The sequence below is a fragment of the Alnus glutinosa genome, chromosome 13 (genome assembly GCF_958979055.1).
Source record: "Alnus glutinosa chromosome 13, dhAlnGlut1.1, whole genome shotgun sequence".
NCBI classification, from domain to species: Eukaryota; Viridiplantae; Streptophyta; class Magnoliopsida; order Fagales; family Betulaceae; genus Alnus; species Alnus glutinosa.
In genome coordinates this window covers 9,997,501-10,009,264 of record NC_084898.1, presented here as the reverse complement: position 1 = coordinate 10,009,264, position 11,764 = coordinate 9,997,501, and the positions used below count along the sequence as shown (strand labels likewise).

Genomic DNA, 11,764 nt, shown 5'->3' with positions numbered 1-11,764 from the left:
ACTTCATCCAAAAAATTCACAGATCTTTTCCCGAGCATTTCAGGATCAAAGTAACGACAATTGAGGAAAGCAAGGATCTTGAAGAGATGAAGATTGAAGAGCTGGTGGGATCTCTTCAAACATATGAGCTGTCTCTGCCTCCGGTCAAGAAGTTGAAGACCATTGCCCTAAAGGCTTCCAAGAAGTAGGTAGAAGCTTCATCTGAAGATGACTCTGAAGAGGAAGAAAAAGCTATGGCTATGTTAGCCAAGAATTTCAGAAGACTAATGAGAGATGATAGGTTTAAAAAGAAGTTTTCTGAAAAGGTGAAGAAAGCTCCCAAAGAAGCCGAACTTGAGGAAGAAGAAAAGAAGGATCCTAGAGGGCCCAGATGTTTTGAATGCTCGGGTTTTGGGCATATCTGAGCCGATTGCGGGAATCTCAAAAAGGGCAAGGGGAAAGCTTACAATGTGACTCTGAGTGACGAGTCAGAAGAAGAAGCTCCAGAGTCCGAGAAATTTTTAGCCTTTGTGGCTCTGCTCGTTGAAGAAGAGGACTCTTATTACTCTGAGCATAGTGACAATGGGGAAGAGCTTAAGGAGGCTTACAAGGCACTCTACGTAGACTATGAGAAGCTGAGGGAAGGTCGTAAGACGCATCTTTATGATCTAAACAGTTTGCAGACTGAGAAGAGTTCATTGTTGCTCAGAATACAGGAGCTTGAGGAAAAGCTACTAGAGACGCAGTTCCAGTTAGAAAGAGTCACTGATGAGAAGCTGACTCGAATGCTGTCTATCCAGAAGAGCCCAACTGACAAGACCGGTCTCGGGTATGCAGCTCCCTCTCCTGATGCTCCCTCTACTTCAAAAACTGTATTTGTGAAACCTGCAGTCCCAAAGCCTCCTCCCACTATTGAAGATAAAGGGAAGGACAAGGTCAACGATGATGTTCCAGGTACTCAAAAGCCTCATTCCATCAGAAGACCTCCTATATGCCATCATTGCAGTCTAAGTGGGGATGTTCGTCCTCAGTGTTCCCTCCTGAAAGCTCAGAAAGCCAAGGCCAAGAAAGAAGTACCTTGACAGGCTGATCATGGCACTGGACCTGCGGCCCAGTTCCAGACTCCATGGTATCAGGCCCCATACCATCAAGCACCAAGATATCAAGCTCCTTGGTCTCATGCACCACGATACCAGGCATCTCAGCATCAGCGGCCTTAGCAACGATTTGTACCTGCCAATCACAGTGGCAACTCCAAGAACAAATCCAAGCAATTTAGGAGGCCTCAGAAGGTGAAAGAAGAGCAGTACCACAGTGAGCCACCTATCTGGATGCAAAGTATGATGGAGTGGATGATGCAGTCCTGCCAGCAACCACCTACAGGAAGGCAGGCTTGGGTCAAGAAGGACAATCACCCCATGAGGGGGAACAGACGCACCTAGCAGGTTCAGGTGTTCATGCCTAGGATTTGGTTCCTTATCCTACGGCATCAGGTTTGATTGCTTGCACTTCTACTTGTTATATTTGTGTGCTTACTATGCAATCTAGGAACTAGTTTGTTTTGCTCCCTATGTCTCGTGAGAGATCTTTGTAGGTACTTATTGGGGAAGACGGAAAAAGCCGGTCGAGCGACAATTTTTCTGTATTGTCATCATTAGGTTTGATCTTGCCTTGCATATGAGGTTAATTCCATATTGCATTTTTTTTTAATAAAAAAAAAATTTGGGGAGAATTTGCAGGATATTTTTTTCTCTTGGCATATTAGATATTGTATGTGTTTTCACCTGATATCTCAATTATGTGTGCATTAATCTACTCTGCTTAGATATAATTGAGAGTTTATGACAATATCTGCCAAGTGTTTTCCTGTTTATGCAAAACTAGGATAGCTTATTTTCTTATGGGATGAAAAATGTGCACTATCTAAGACTCCCCTAAAGGTACATCTTTCTTTCTCTGACTTTGTGTTTCTTGAAATTTTGGATAGGAGAAGAGGTTTTTGATAAGATGGCCAAATTGACCACATGCTAGTTGAACCTAGAACCTAAAAACTCTGACATTCTCTCTAGGTTGCAGCACCATAAGAATCAAGCAGTAAATCATTTGCATTATGTGAGTTTTATTGTATATTCACTGCTTATGTGCTGAATTTGCTATATGCCTTGCCCTCTACGTGTAATTAAAAACCTTTACTTTGTCCTTCATGGTACAAGTAAAACAATTAGGTGCTGCATCTCAGGGGGAGTGTATCAGATGAGGGTGGCTAAGCCCTAGTAAGTTATAAGGTTTGACTTTTGACTAATCTTTCACTGATTTTCTCTCTTGTCTAGAAAATCTAGTTGCCATTTGTCGTGAAATTGGAAGTCATACCTTGTGGGTTAAGTCTTCACACACACACGCATTGCATGAGTTGAGTTGTCTATTTAAATTTTCTATGTCCAGGAAAATATTTGTGATGATTGTACTCTCAACTCTCTTTTATATCTTTGCCTAGTTTTGAGATTCTCTCTGATTGTGTTATCAGTAGATTATACATGCGTGTTCTGAAATTGACTTTAGAAAATTTGATTTCTGTAAATTTTTCTCAGTTTTCTGATGTTTCAGTGTGGAGCGTCAGGACGGTCACTCGTGGCGTCTGGATGGGTGGAGCTTCATCGTCTTGACGAGATCAGGATACGTCAGGACGCGCGCGGAAACCAATGGCCGGACAGTAAGGATAACTCGTCCGGACGCGAGCGACCTGTCCGTATGGTTCCGAGGCAATGCGCGTCCGGACAACATTAATTCACTGTCTGGACGGGGACCCCACAGGAGCTATATATACCCCTGGGCGCCACATACTCCACCCTACCCCACCAAAATCTCCCCTTTTGGCATCTTGTACATAATTTCCAGTGAGTTTTTGGATTTATATTGCTTTCTCTTGTCTTTTTTACATTCCAGAATCATGTCTGCAGTCAGTTCCCAACGTAGGGTCTGCCAGAGGACAGAGGAAGAGAGGAGCGCACTACAAGCTAAAATCATGGACGGCATAGTCATTGCTGAGCATTATGTGGTTCGATCTAATATCATGGTGCCTCTGCTGGATAGTATTTATGAGACTATCCAGACTTACCATTGGGGATACCTCTACACCTGTGCCTGTATTGTCCTCACCAGGCTTGTCAGACTCTTTTATGCCAACCTAGAGGTGGCGCAAGACGATGATCGTGGGTTGGTACTGCAGTCCAGATCATTAGTCACTTCATCGCAGTACCAGTTCTTAAGCTGCCGGGCAGTCCCTATAATGAAGTGGTGCTTCCTCCCTCTATGGACGATCTCCGAGAGTTCTTCCATGCAGTTCCACAGGGAAAGGAGCGTGCTACCACCATCCGGATCGGCGCACTGTCTCCCTCTCATCGCTTGCTGGCCATGATAGTTCAACACAACCTATGGCCAGTTGTCAGGTGTAGTGACCTGATTCTGAAGAAGGCCCAGTTCGTTTATGCCATCCATCTCCGCTTGCCTTTCTGCCTGTGCAAGCATATTTTGAGCAGTATGCTGGAGGCCCGTGATGAGGGTAATACCGGTCTCCCTTTTGGCTGCCTGCTCACTCAGATCATTCTTCAGTCAGGCATCAAGAATACTGGAGAATCGAAGATGAAGATTTAGCAGCCCATCAACAAGCAGACTTTAATGAAGTCAAATGTGCAGGTTCGGAGAGATGACTCGGAAGATGAGGTGCCCATCCCTGCTGTCATACTAGTTGGCTTTCCAGACATGGCTTCATCCTCTCAGACCGTCCAGCCTTTAGAGCTGAAAAAACCAGCTGGATCTCAAGGAGTGCCTCAAGTATCATCATCCTGGCAATAGTGATGATGAGGATGATGCGCCTTGGACTGCACCTATGGCAGAGGATGCTTGAGTCTTTCTTTTGTTTTATTGTTGTTTGAGACATTTGATTTATATTTTGCTATGTTTTGTTAAACTCTTTGACTTATATTACTCTGTTTACCCTGGTCCTTCTAAGACCGTTAAGGGGAGTAATTTTTATTACAGTTGGTTTCTTACTATGTTTTACCCTTTGTCCATTTGTGACAAAAAGGGGGAGTAATTTTTATTTTTGGACCGAGAATGTATTTCCAAACCGGTCAAGTGATTTTTGTCCCAGAATCGCCAAAGGGGGAGTTTGTTAGTTTGTGATTGGCTTCATTCTGTTTAGGACAAAATCACTTGTATGTAAAGATGCTCTTCACAGGGAGTCCACTATTCAGAAGTATTTCATAGATTCTGCACTGGGTACAAGTCAAAGAATCGGTTCCCTGTCAGCCGTCAGGACGACTGTGCCATCCAATCCTGATGCTCATCTGTCCATAGCTCCAGCCGTCCGGACGACGTGCCATATTGTCCGGACGCCAGCAGACCAAGCATTATCCGTCCGGACGACGTGGTTTTCCATCCAGACCTTCCACTATATCGAGAAGCTTCTGTGCCAGCTTGCATCCGTCCGGATGACTCAGTAGCCCATCTGGACGACGTCCAATGATCGATCAGCTTTAGATTTTCTTTCCAATTTCAAATATGGGAAGATTGATGCAACCATCCGGACGACGTGGATTCCCGTCCGGACGCGCTCATACATAAGGCAAGAATCGCAATTCAAATACAACCATCAAGATGTCAGTCAACTTGGTCTGGACGTGCGTTCAACAGATATGGAAATTGCGTATTCAACTTCAACCATCCGGACGCTTGCCTATCATGGTCCGGACGCGCGTTCATCTTATATGGAAATTGTGTGTCGAAGATTAACCGTCCGGACGCGGTTCTCAAACAGGAAAGATTTTCAACGAAAATCTCGGAAATTCTGGTCGCACAGTTGTCCATCCGGACGGCCCTTGTCCACCGTCCGGACGGCACCCGTATATTTCACTGCAGTCGCCCATTTGAACCACAGCCTATAAATAGAGGTCCCTAGGCATTGAGAACTGTAAGAATTCGGTATTGAAATCCACTAAAGCTTAGAGAGTTATTTGTGAAGTTATTGGAGCTGATTTGTTCTCTCTCAAGCTATTGCAAGTGTGCTGTTATTGCGCAATAACTGAAGTCTATCTTAGGGGTCGACTCTAAGATAAAGGATTTCATTGAAGACCCCTTCAAGTAGGAGACCTGGTTAGGAAGCGTTCGTGTTGAGTTACACATTAGAGAGCAAGGTATGACCACTACAGCAGGGGTATGTGAGTGTTACTATATTGTATCTAGTCTTGTCTTTTGAATAGTGGATATCTTGGGTTTTGCTGCCCCGGAGTGGTTTTTCTCATCTTGAGTTTCCACTTCGTTAACAAAAATTCTTGTGTTGTTTATTTTCCACATTGTTTATTTTTGTTAACACTTTGAGCACACACTTGCCATTTATTTTAGAAATTAATTTCATTTTTCATATTATATAATAACATAAATATAAACATTGTCTCTAAAACTAAGTTAATGAACTACGTTATAGTAGTTCGCAAAAAGGAGCCAATCTAGCCTCAAATACTAGTATCAAGATACATCTAAGGGTCTGGATAATTTTGATATTCTTCCTCTTCATAACCTGTACTATACAGAGAAAAACAACAATAAAATACCTAAGTGAGTCTGCTGTTTCCCATAATAATATGAATGCTAATTTATTTAATAAATGCAATATTATGCAATATGGCTTTATAATCACTTGTATACACAATATATAATCTATGGTCGCGAATCATAGACATAGATTGAATATCAACATAATTATAAAGCAGTGATATGACAGTTTTAAATGTAGAGTTTTAGGTATTGCCCTTTTTCCACTCCTTTATTGGCCTAGGCACAGTTAGCGTCTTATTTGATGTCTAGGCTTCCTCACTTTAACTTTTAATTATATTCTTTGGGAGCCTAGGCTCCTGGAAACCTGGTTCTTCCCTGGTGACCTAGGTACACTAGTTTTTGTATTTATTATTCTCTTTTTCGGTACTTCTACATTCACTGCACCTTGGAAACTAGTGAATCGTCATGTACTACTGTGGATCTAGATCCCCAACTTGTTAATAAACAGATTATTAAAATAATAAAATATGCAAAGTCATATACGCAAACAAGTAAATAAATCAGTAGACACAATATTATAGGAAAAATCCACCAGCTTCGTCTTCAGTCAATATAGAGATACTTACTGTTTCTGCTCCAAAGGTTACTCTTAGAAACTGCATAATTATAATCATGTAATAATAATAAATTAGTAAAAAGGCACTACGAAAATATTCACTATTATTACTACACCTATTCTCAAGAACTCATTTTCCATTACAACGACTACAGATTTAAATATAATAAATATAACCTTATACTCATTTTTTTCCAATTTAGTTCCATTATTTGAAAATAAATGTCATGCGATCTAACAAAATATCGGCATTAATATTTTAAAATAGTTGGGTAGTGTAACGGTGCCACTAAAGTTATTTTCTTTTCCATTAAATATACCTTCTTCTAAAAATACTTTATATATATATATATATATATATATATATATAGTTTTTTGGAATATATAGCACATAGAAGACTTATATATATTAAAGCAAGTGTACAAGTGTCACCTAATTAAGCACACACATATATAATCTTGCACCCTTTTAACAAATACACAAGTCTACACTCACACCCGTACAATACACAAATATAAACATATTTCACACATCCTCACAACCCACATGCATTCACATCTTCATTTCTTCCTTTGGAAAATACCCACAGCCAACACACACAAGCTGTCCACTCATGGTAGTCACACAACACACCCCTTCACTCATTATTTGCTCATACACACATGCAGGAATTGAAACACAAGACACATTTTATTCATTTTTGTCGTCACCCACAACCCCTTTCACTCCAAAACTTACTCACACATTCACGATTCTCACTCTCAACTCAACAACACCTACACATGTACTCATTATAGTGCACACACACACACACACACATTCAGCCCTCTAAATGATCACACACTTTTATTAAAATCACACACAACACTATATATGTATATATATATATATATATATACACACATATATATACACTAAAGTTATTCTCTTTTCCATTAAATATACCTTCTTCTAAAAATACTTTATATATATATATATAGTTTTTCGGAATATATAGCACATAGAAGACTTAAATATATTAAAGCAAGTGTACAAGTGTCACCTAATTAAGCACACACATATATAATCTTGCACCCTTTTAACAAATACACAAGTCTACACACACACACCCGTACAATACACAAATATATACATATTTCACACATCCTCACAACCCACATGCATTCACATCTTCATTTCTTCCTTTGAAAAATACCCACTGCCAACACACACATGCTGTCCACTCATGGTAGTCACACAACACACCCCTTCACTCATTATTTGCACATACACACATGCACGAATTAAAACACAAGACACATTTTATTCATTTTTCTCTTCACCCAACAGCCCATTCACTCCAAAACTTACTATCACATTCACGGTTCTCACTCTCAACTAAACAACACATACACATGTACTCATTACAGCGCGCGCACACACACACACACACACATTCAGCCCTCTAAATTATCACACACTTTTATCAAAATCACACACAACACTATATATATATATATATTTACATTTATCACAAGTTAATATACCCGCAATTTCCTCAACACACTCATGGCTTAAACAAGCTTCAAATTACTGGTTTGCTTTTAGTATTGGCCAGAAGTCCTCCTCTGTTCTCAAAGAAAAGAGAAGTTTATATTATATGTATTTGGTGTCTCTTTTTTATTTTTTATTTTTAGAGAAGAAAAAGTGAACAACATAAAAATTAAAAAAGAGAAGATACACTTATTTTAGAAGAGTAGAGGATGAGATTACCCTCTGAAGCTTGCTCCAAGGTAATTCAAATGGACAAAAGAGGTTGCTTCCCAGAAAAGAAACACCACTAAATAATGCTCTATTTTTTGGATGCAAAATAGGGACAGTTTCTGTTCTAAATTCCCTACTGGTTTTGTGATGGAATGAGGGTGATTTGAGGCTTTAATCTAGCTTACAAGGTGTTAGAAAACAACGTGAAACAAGGATATTTTCGTGCTTAAAGTTTCTGCACTAAGAGGAAGGTAGAACAACAGGTTTTACGTGGGAGTTCAGAACTTCTTCTCTTCTCTCTTTTCTTTTCTTTTCTTTTCTTTTTTTTTTTTTTTTTTTTTTCATGATGCCTTGATCATCAACTCTAAATATATAGGGGACTTGTATGGCTGGGATTGGAGCAATACAACCCCTTTCAATGGCTAGATTGAGGCCAGATAATCTCTTAAAATCTACCAAAATCGTAGCCCAAATCCCCTAGGATTTTATTTTCAAATCTTTTAAGTAATGATTACTTTGTACAGATAAAATCTGGTTTGTATTGAACCAAATTGAGCTAACTAGATGGGGTTATAATCATCTGGAACCAATTGCATGGAATGGGTTCAAGATTTAAGGGTAATAAAATTGACATTTGTAGCTTACACGTAAACTGTGTTGCACTGAATAATAAAGTCGATCGATCGAGTTCGAGCTTTTATTTACACTGTAAAAATTTTCTCGGTCGATTTTATTTACTTATTACTATTAAGCCGCTCGATCGATTATATAATCGAGCGACCCATTTTATTTGCTCAATCGACTTTACAGTCGATCGATCGATTCTATTTCTCCACAACTATTAAGTGGCTCGATCAATTTTATATTAGATCGATCAACTTCAACTCCAAAATCGCTCGATCGACTTTGGTTGAAATATGTTTACTTATCCAACTTATATATATATATAATCCTACTTAATCTATAACTAAAAATAATTAAATCTTATACCTATGCAAATATTAATATCTGTGCATTACTATCCTAAGCATGATATTTTTCGGGTATTACATCCCACCCCGCTAACAGAAATTTTGTCCTTGAAATTTGCAATCCTAATAATCATGATACTAACTAACAACAATCAAGAAATAGTAATAATTTCTCACTTGTTACCTAATCATCTTTAGCATCACTGAAGACATCCTTGGGTGGTGCTGCAGGAATTTCTTCTGCTTGGTTGATCGGAGCTTCAGCATCTGGTTGATCTACATCTTCATGAGCAAGGGCAACATTCTCCATCGGAATGTCCCATCCCATATCCCGATGTATCTGGACCATCCTATTAAGTATCACTTCATTAAGAGCCTGGTTATTAATAAAAGTCTGTTATAGTAACATGAACTCTCCTACAAGGTCAAATACGCCCATAGGATAGGGTCCTAACATAACCAGGTCTGGAACAGGCGGCTCCATAGGAATATCAACAAGTGCTGGTGGATCTTCAGGAATATCAACTAGTGCAAGAGGCACTAAAGGAAAGCCTGGTGGCATAGGATTCACTTGGGGGTCCATGCCTGAAAACCAAGACTAATAGATAAATAACATAAATGCATAAAACTCAAACACACAGCAAGTATTTTAGTTAAATACTGCAAAAATAATTTCAAACCTCAAAACACATATGGATATTTGTTCCTTAGATCATGTTCGAGTTCCCAAGACGCTTCCTCAAAATATTGGTTTCGTCAGAGGACTTTAACTAAAGGGATAGTTTTGGTCCTTAATTGTTGTTCTTTACGATCAAGGATTTGAACTGGCATCTCCTCGTATCTGAGGTCGTCTTGTACTTGAAGTGGTTCTAAATCCACAATCTGTCGCGGGTCAAGAACATGCTTCCTCAAAGTTGATACATGAAAGACGTTATGAATTCCAGATAAAGCTGGCGGTAGCTCAACTTTGTACGCCACGGGACCAACAACTTCTTTAACTTCAAAAGGGCCTACGAATCTAGGACTCAGATTTCCTTTCTTGCCAAACCGCACCACTCCTTTCATTGGTGATACCTTTAGATACACAAGGTCACCCACATTAAATTCTAGTTGGTGATGGTGTCTGTCTGTGTAGCTCTTTTGCAAGCTTTGTGCTGTCAACATTCTTCTTCAGATAATAGAGATTTTGTCCTTCATGTCTTGTATCATCTCTAGCCCGATGAGGTATTTGTCACCCACTTCATCCCAATATAATGGGGATCTACATTTCCGTCCATACAGTGCCTCGTATGGTGCCATTCCAATAGTTGCCTGAAAACTATTGTTGTAGGAAAATTCGACTAAAGGTAAATATTTAATCCATTTACCTTTAAAGTTGAGTACACATAACTTCAACATGTCCTCCAAAATCTAGATGGTTCTCTCTGATTGACCGTCAGTTTGAGGATGATAGGCAGTGCTAATATTCAGTTTTGTTCCCAACGCGTCTTGTAAACATCTCCAGAATCTAGAAGTAAAACGAGAATCTCTGTCATATACAATAGAGGTAGGAACTCCATGTAATCTAACGATGTCTCTAATGTACATTTCAGCTAGCTTGGGCATAGAGTCGGTGATGTGGAATGGAATGAAATGAGAATTTTTGGTAAGCCGGTCGATCACGACCCAAATGGAATCTTGGCCACCGGGAGCTTTTGGCAAACCTACCACAAAGTCCATGGCAATGTGATCCCACTTCCACTCAGGAATATTTAGAGGTTGAAGAGGTCCCACAGGTCTTTGATGTTCGGCCTTCACTAGCTGACAAACATGACATTGAGCCACGTATTCAGCAACATCTCGCTTCATGCCATGCCACCAAAATTTATTCTTCAAATCTTGGTACATCTTAGTACTTCCCGGATGAATCATATATCGTGTGTTGTGAGGTTCATCTAGAATATCTCTTCTTAGCTCCATATCGTTAGGTATGACAATCCTAGCATCTCCCATTCTCAGCAAACCGTCATTGATGAGAATGTAAAATGTTATATTTTTCCCCTTAATATTTAATCTCTCATACCAATGTTTTCTTACTTGATTAATATTTTAAATTGTTTCTTTGTTAGTTTTCTTAAAATTATTTTCATACTCAAAACCCCCCCCCCCCCATCCTTGTTCACGTAGCATAAAATCCGGCTAATTATTCTCCGTGGGATCGACCCTTACTTACACTACTACATTTATATTTTTAGAAGTAAGGTTTTATTTTTGGGTGCTCGCGACAGCACGCCAAATTTTGGCGCCGTTGCTGGGGAGTAATTCTAGTTTATTTTTGTGCTTCTTGTGATCCTTATTTTTTTTTCTTGAAATTTTTTGCTTTTATTGTTTTAATAAAAAAAAAAAAAAAATTGTTTGTTTTATTTATTTTCATTAATCTAGACTTTTCTAATTTGTTTTAATTGTTTATGACTGTAACTCGATCTTCTAACCAAAGTGATTTTCACTACGATCCAGAAATAGAAAGAACTTTGTGTAGGTTAAGGAGGGAAGCTCGGAGAAATTCTGAAGAGAACGATTTGGCTCTTGACTTCCTATTTGCTAGCGATTCTGATTTAAAAGAGGAGGAAATCATGGCTGGAAATCGAACTTTGAAAGAGCTTGCTGCTCCTGATTTGAATCAACAACCTTTATGCATAACTTTCCCTACTTTAGATGCTACTACTACTTTTGAATTAAAATCTGGACTAATACATCTCTTGCCCACTTTTCATGGCCTAACAGGTGAAGATCCTCACAAGCATTTAAAGGAGCTTCATATGGTATGCACGAGTATGAAACCCACAAGGGTAACTGAGGAGCAAATTAAATTAAGAGCCTTTCCGTTTTCTTTGAAGGATTCGGCTAAGGATTGGCTCTATT

The 11,764-nt window shown here is 39.2% G+C and overlaps 1 pseudogene; it reads left to right on the top strand.

Annotated features, from left to right (window-relative positions):
* Positions 1-11,310: 11,310 nt before the first annotated feature.
* The window catches only part of LOC133853881 (uncharacterized), a 2,838-nt pseudogene continuing 2,384 nt past the window's right edge, over positions 11,311-11,764 (top strand).